Raw genomic sequence first — 6,426 nt, 5'->3', positions numbered from 1 at the left:
GTGTGATCACACAGTCGTCTGGAACAGCTGGTGCTCTCATGCACGCTTCAGAGTTGCTTGCCTCAAAGCGTAGCATGTGGTGTACCGCAGGGCAGCTCTAGGCCCTCTACTCTTTTCTATTTTTACCAATGACCTGCCACTGGCATTAAACAAAGCATGTGTGTCCAGTGTATGCTGATGATTCAACTGTATGCGCATCAGCAACCACAGCTAATGAAGTCACTGAAACCCTTAAAGAGTTGCAGTATGTTTTGGAATAGGTGGCCAGTAATAAACTGGTCCTGAACATCTCTAAAACTAAAAGCATTGTATTTGGTACAAATAATTCCTTAAGTGCTAGACCTCAGCTGAATCTGGTAATGAATGGTGTGACTGTTGAACCAGTTTAGGAGACTAAATTACTTGCCATTACCTTAGATTGTAAACTGTCATGGTCAAAACATATAGATACAATGGTTGTAAAGATGGGGAGAGGTCTAGCCATAATAAAGATGCTCTGCTTTTTTGACACCACACTTCAAAAAGCAAGTTCTGCAGGCTCTAGTTTTGTCTAATCTCGATTATTGTCCAGTCGTGTGGTCCAGTGCTGCAAGGACAGACCTAGTTAAGCTGCAGCTGGCCCAGAACAGAGCAAGCCGGCATTTGCTCTTAATTGTATTCAGAGGGCTGATATAAATACTATGCATGCCAGTCTCTCTTGGTTAAGAGTTGAGGAGAGACTGACTGCATCACTTCTTATTTTTATAAGAAACATTAATGTGTTGAAATCCCAAATTGTTCCATAGTCAACTTACACACAGCTCTGACACACACACTTGTCCCACCAGACATTCAACCAGAGGTCTTTTTACAGTCCCCAAATCCAGAACAAATTCAAGAAAACATCCGATATTATATAGAGCCCTTGTTGCATGGAACTTCCTTCCTTCTTATATTGCTCAAATAAACAGCAAATCTGGTTTCAAAAAACAGATAAAGCAACACCTTGTGGAACAACGCCGCCCCCATTTGACCTAGATAGTTTGTGTGTATGATTGATATGTAGGCTACGTGTGACTTTCAAAAAATGCACGTACAGTGGGGGAAAAAAGTATATGATCCCCTGCTGATTTTGTAGACGTTGACACTGATAAAGGATCAGTCTATAATTTTAATGGTAGGTTTATTTGAACAGTGAGAGACAGAATAACAACAAAAATATCCAGAAAACGCATATAAAAATGTTATAAATTGATTTACATTTTAATGAGGGAAATAAGTATTTGACCCCCTCTCAATCAGAAAGATTTCTGGCTCCCAGGTAGTCTTTTATACAGGTAACGAGCTGAGATTAGGAGCACACTCTTAAAGGGAGTGCTCCTAACCGCAGCTTGTTACCTGTAAAAAGACACCTGTCCACAGAAGCAATCAATCAATCAGATTCCAAACTCTCCACCATGGCCAAGACTAAAGAGCTCTCTCCAAGGATGTCAGGGACAAGATTGTAGACTTACACAAGCCTGTAATGGGCTACAAGACCATCGCTAAGCAGCTTGGTGAGAAGGTGACAACATTTGGTGCGATTATTCGGCAAAATGGAAGAAACACAAAAGAACTGTCAATATCCCTCGGCCTGGGGCTCCATACAAGATCTCACCTCGTGGGGTTGCAATGATCAAGAGAACGGTGAGAATCAGCCCAGAACTACACGGGAGGATCTTGTCAGTGATCTCAAGGCAGCTGGGACCATAGTCACCAAGAAAACAATTGGTAACACACTACGCCGTGAAGGACTGAAATCCTGCAGCGCCCGCAAGGTCCCCCTGCTCAAGAATACATATACATGCCCGTCTGAAGTTTGCCAATGAACATCTGAATGATTCAGAGGACAACTGGTGAAAGTGTTGGGGTCAGATGAGACCAAAATGGAGCTCTTTGGCATCAACTCAACTCGCCGTGTTTGGAGGAGGAGGAATGCTGCCTATGACCCCAAGAACACCATCTCCAGTGTCAAACATGGAGGTGGAAACATTATGCTTTGGGGGTGTTTTTCTGCTAAGTGGACAGGACAACTTCACCGCATCAAAGGGATGATGGATGGGGCCCATGTACCATCAAATCTTGGGTGAGAACATCCTTCCTCAGCAGGGCATTGAAAATGGGTCGTGGATGGGTTTTCCAGCATGACAATGACCCAAAACACACAGCCAAGGCAACAAAGGAGTGGCTCAAGAAGAAGCACATTAAGGTCCTGGAGTGGCCTAGCCCGTCTCCAGACCTTAATCCCATAGAAAATCTGTGGAGGGAGCTGAAGGTTCGAGGTTGCCAAACGTCAGCCTCGAAACCTCTAATGACTTGGAGAAGATCTGCAAAGAGGAGTGGGACAAAATCCCTCCTGAGATGTGTGCAAACCTGGTGGCCAACTACAAGAAACGTCTGACCTCTGTGATTGCCAACAAGGGTTTTTCCACGAAGTACTAAGTCATGTTTTGCAGAGTGGTCAAATATTTATTTCCCTCTTTAAAATGCAAATAATTTTATAACATTTTTTGACATGTGTTTTTCTGGATTTTTTGTTGTCTCTCACTGTTCAAATAAACCTACCATTAAAATTATAGACTGATCCATTTCTTTGTAAGTGGGCAAACATACAAAATCAGCAGGGGATCAAATACTTTCCCCCCCCACTGTAGTTCTGTCCTTGAGCTGCTGTTTTCTATTGATATTCTATATTATGCCATTCTGTATTATGTTTTGTGTGGACCCCAGGAAGAGTAGCTGCTGCTTTTGCAACAGCTAATGGGGATCCTAATAAAATACAAAATACCAAATAAAAGGCATTAGCTTGTCTGGTAGGCTCGTGTCACTGGGCAGTTTGTGGCTGGGTTTCCCTTTTTGTAGTCCGTAATAGTTTGCAAGCCCTGCTACACCCGGCGAGCGTCAGAGCCGGTGTAGTAGGATTCATTCTTAGTCCTGTATTGACGCTTTGCCTGTTTTTAATAGTTTGTCTGACGGCATAGCGGGATTTCTTATAAGTGTCCCGCTCCTTAAAAGCAGCAGCTCTAGCCTTTAGCTCGTTCGGATGTTGCCTGTAATCCATGGCTTCTGGTTGGGATATGCGTACATATGGTCACTGTGAAGACGATGTCGCCGATGCACTTATTGATGAAGCCAGTCACTGAGGTGGTATAGTCCTCAATGTCATTGGATGAATCCCTGAACATATTCCAGTCTGTGCTAGCAAAACAGTCCTGTAGCGTAGCATCCGCATCATCTGACCACTTCCGTATTGATCGAGTCACTGGTAATTCCTGCTTTAGTTTTTGCTTGTAGGCAGGAATCAGTAGGATAGAATTATGGTGAGATTTGCCAAATTGAGGGCGAGCTTTGTATGCATCTCTGTGTGTGGAGTAAAGGTGGTCAAGAATATTTTTCCCACTGGTTGCACATGTGACATGCTGGTAGAAATTAGGTGAGGTAAAATGAGGTTAAACGGTTTAAAACGTGCCTGCATTAAAGTCTCTGGCCACTAGGAAGCCTCTTCTGGATGAGCATTTTCTTGTTTGCTTAGACCTTATACAGCTCGTTGAGTGCAGTCTTAGTGCCAGCATCGGTTTGTGTTGGTAAATGGACTGCTACGAAAAATATAGATAAACTCTCTTGGTAAATAGTATGGTCTACAGCTTCTCATGAGGTACTCTACCTCAGGCAAGCAATACCTCAGACTTCCTTAACATTAGACATCGCACACGAGCTGTTATTGACAAATAGACACACACCCCCACCCCTCGTATTAGCAGACGTAGCTGTTCTGTCCTGCCGATGCACGGAAAACCCAGCCAAATGTATATTATCCGTGTACGTCGTTCAGCAACGACTCAGTGAAACATAAGATATTTAGTTTTTAATGTCCCGTTGGTAGGACAGTCTCGAACGGAGATCATCCAGTTTATTTTTCAGTGATTGCACGTTGGCCAAAAGAACCGATCTCCGCCCCTGTATTTCATTATTTTCTTCATCGCGAATGACATGGATTTGGGCCTGGTCCTCGGAGAAGCAGTATATCCTTCGGCGCGGACTCATTAAAGAAAATATCTTTGTCCAGTTCGGAGGTGAGTAATCGCATTTCTGATGTCCAGAAGCTCTTTTCGGTCATAAGAGACGGTAGCAGCAACATTATGTACAAAATAAGTTACAAACAATGTGAAAATAACACACAAAAATAGCACAATTGGTTAGGAGCCTGTAAAACGGCAGCCATCCCCTCCGTGCCATTATTATACCTAGGGGGTAGGGGGCCAAGTTTTGATTTGGGAAGTGGACTTAGCACTCAGTGATGTGAGGACAGAGAAATGGAAGAAGGATGTAAGAGGCAAAAGAGTTTAAGTGCCTTGGAACACATTGACTAAATTGTAAATTACTGTAATATATTTACATTGACTATTGGGACAACTTTATATTAAAAGTTGTAATTTTCCAAAGCATGGTGATTCCTTTGTGTAGAGAGAGCCAAGCCTAGATCAGGGTTCTCTGACTCTGGTCCTGAAGAGCTACTGCTAACACCTGATTCAGATAATCAAGGTCTTGATGAACAGACAATTAGTAGAATCAGGGGTGTTAGAGCAAGGATGGACCAAAATCCTGCACATGCAGTGGAGTTTGAGAATACTTTTCTATAGAGTTGCTGAAGCTAGTTGATGTCTCTATCTCACTGTTTTGGCGGTTGGGTGTTTTAGTACATTCAGAGAGATTTTAGGGAGCGAGGAGCTCTGCCTCACATGTAGAGATAGGTGGTGGACTAGATGGATATAACCCGTTTTAGCATGGACATTGCCATTGAGGCAGAAAATATATATGTAGCCTAGTGCAGACTCTGTAAATTGACGTGGTTTGGTAAATGTTTCACATAGACATGTCGTTATACTTTTTAGCTCTTGGTTACTTCTGTTTTGTTTACAATTATAAATAAAATGTTGCTTGCACAGAAGACTTGAACATGTCTCTGACTTGCCCTCGTTCACGTGCTAGTCCGAACTAGGAAACTCAGTAATGTCCCACTCGATTGTAGTTATACACGTTGCCGCGTTCAACCAAATTTCAGAGTTTCCTATGTCCGATTTAGCGTGTGTTTAATTCCAACCATCAACAGGTTATTAGTGCGTAACAACAGGTCTGAGATTGAAACTAAGACACAGTGGCAATCTGGTTCTTGCGTTTGATGAAGCGCTAACAGACTGACATGCCTATCTAATTAGCTAGATTATCCTATTGATGGTTAGAAAGGTTGGGTTTATTACACATTTAAAATCAACAAATCCAACAGCATGCAAGGCCAAAAACTGCCTGCGAGCCTAAGCTTCAATCATAGCAAGTCGAAGGCTGTACATCCATTTTAGAACAGCAAAAGTAAAATTGGGAGGGTTAATTGCTTTTTCACTACATCTAAAAAAAACATGTACATCTAAAGAAAATGTTTTATGTTTAATATCAATAAACTAAAGACAACCAGACAGTAACCATAAAACCCTAATATTCCTGTCACTCATTGATTAATTACTAACAGTCAGCCTCTGGCTGTATCAAACACACACTCATTGGACTATAAAGGCTAAACCTCAAGTTAGATAAACAGATGCTGCAGAAATCTTAAAGTATTTAACGCATGAGATAAACCTTCCTCCCATCTGGACAGGCAGGATCATAGATCACTCTTTCCTGCTGTTCTCACAGCTTGCAGTGGGGAGTTATTCACCTGTAGAGGGCTTCCACAATTTTAAAGTAAACTGGGTGGGCATTCCTATGGGTTGGGAGCGATCAGACAATGATCAGAGCATTATTAGCCTTAAGCTTTTTTTCAAAACACAAATAAGGAAATGTACTACTTTAAAATTGTTTGAGCAAGATGCTGTGCAGAACCACTGATCTACAAATCGGTCCTGCATTCTAAAGAACTACGCAGTAAGAAATCCTCACTACAAGGATTAGCGAAACACCTTGCTCAGTCAGCCAAATGTAAATCGGTCGAGTCAACCAAGCCAAGGGCCTATCAAGCCCCATACAACTGGCGGTCAAACAGGGAAATGGTTCCAATCCTTTTTCCACCATTCATTGTTCCCAAAGGGGATTTTAGAAACGCCTAAAATCAGGGCTGTGTTTCATGTAGGCTTACCCTGGCATGGCGTTTTGATAACCATGTAAATCTCTTTTGGACAAGGTTGACTTTATTCAATGTATTCGGCTCTGATTCAAAATTGCTAATTAACATCAAAGTGGACATAATGCAAGACCATAAATCCCTGCCAAGTCCTGCACCTCTTCTCTAGCTGACACCTTTGCTAACAGGTATTGTGTCAATTTAGAACTTGCACAAGACAGTTCAGAATTGTCAATTTAAAGAAATGTTGCCAATTTATTCATTACAACATTTAGCTAACTTTAGATAGTTAA

This window comes from Salmo salar, chromosome ssa19 (genome assembly GCF_905237065.1).
Source record: "Salmo salar chromosome ssa19, Ssal_v3.1, whole genome shotgun sequence".
NCBI lineage: Eukaryota > Metazoa > Chordata > Actinopteri > Salmoniformes > Salmonidae > Salmo > Salmo salar.
The sequence above is the reverse complement of the archived record's forward strand: the minus strand, read 5'-3'. Positions refer to the sequence as shown.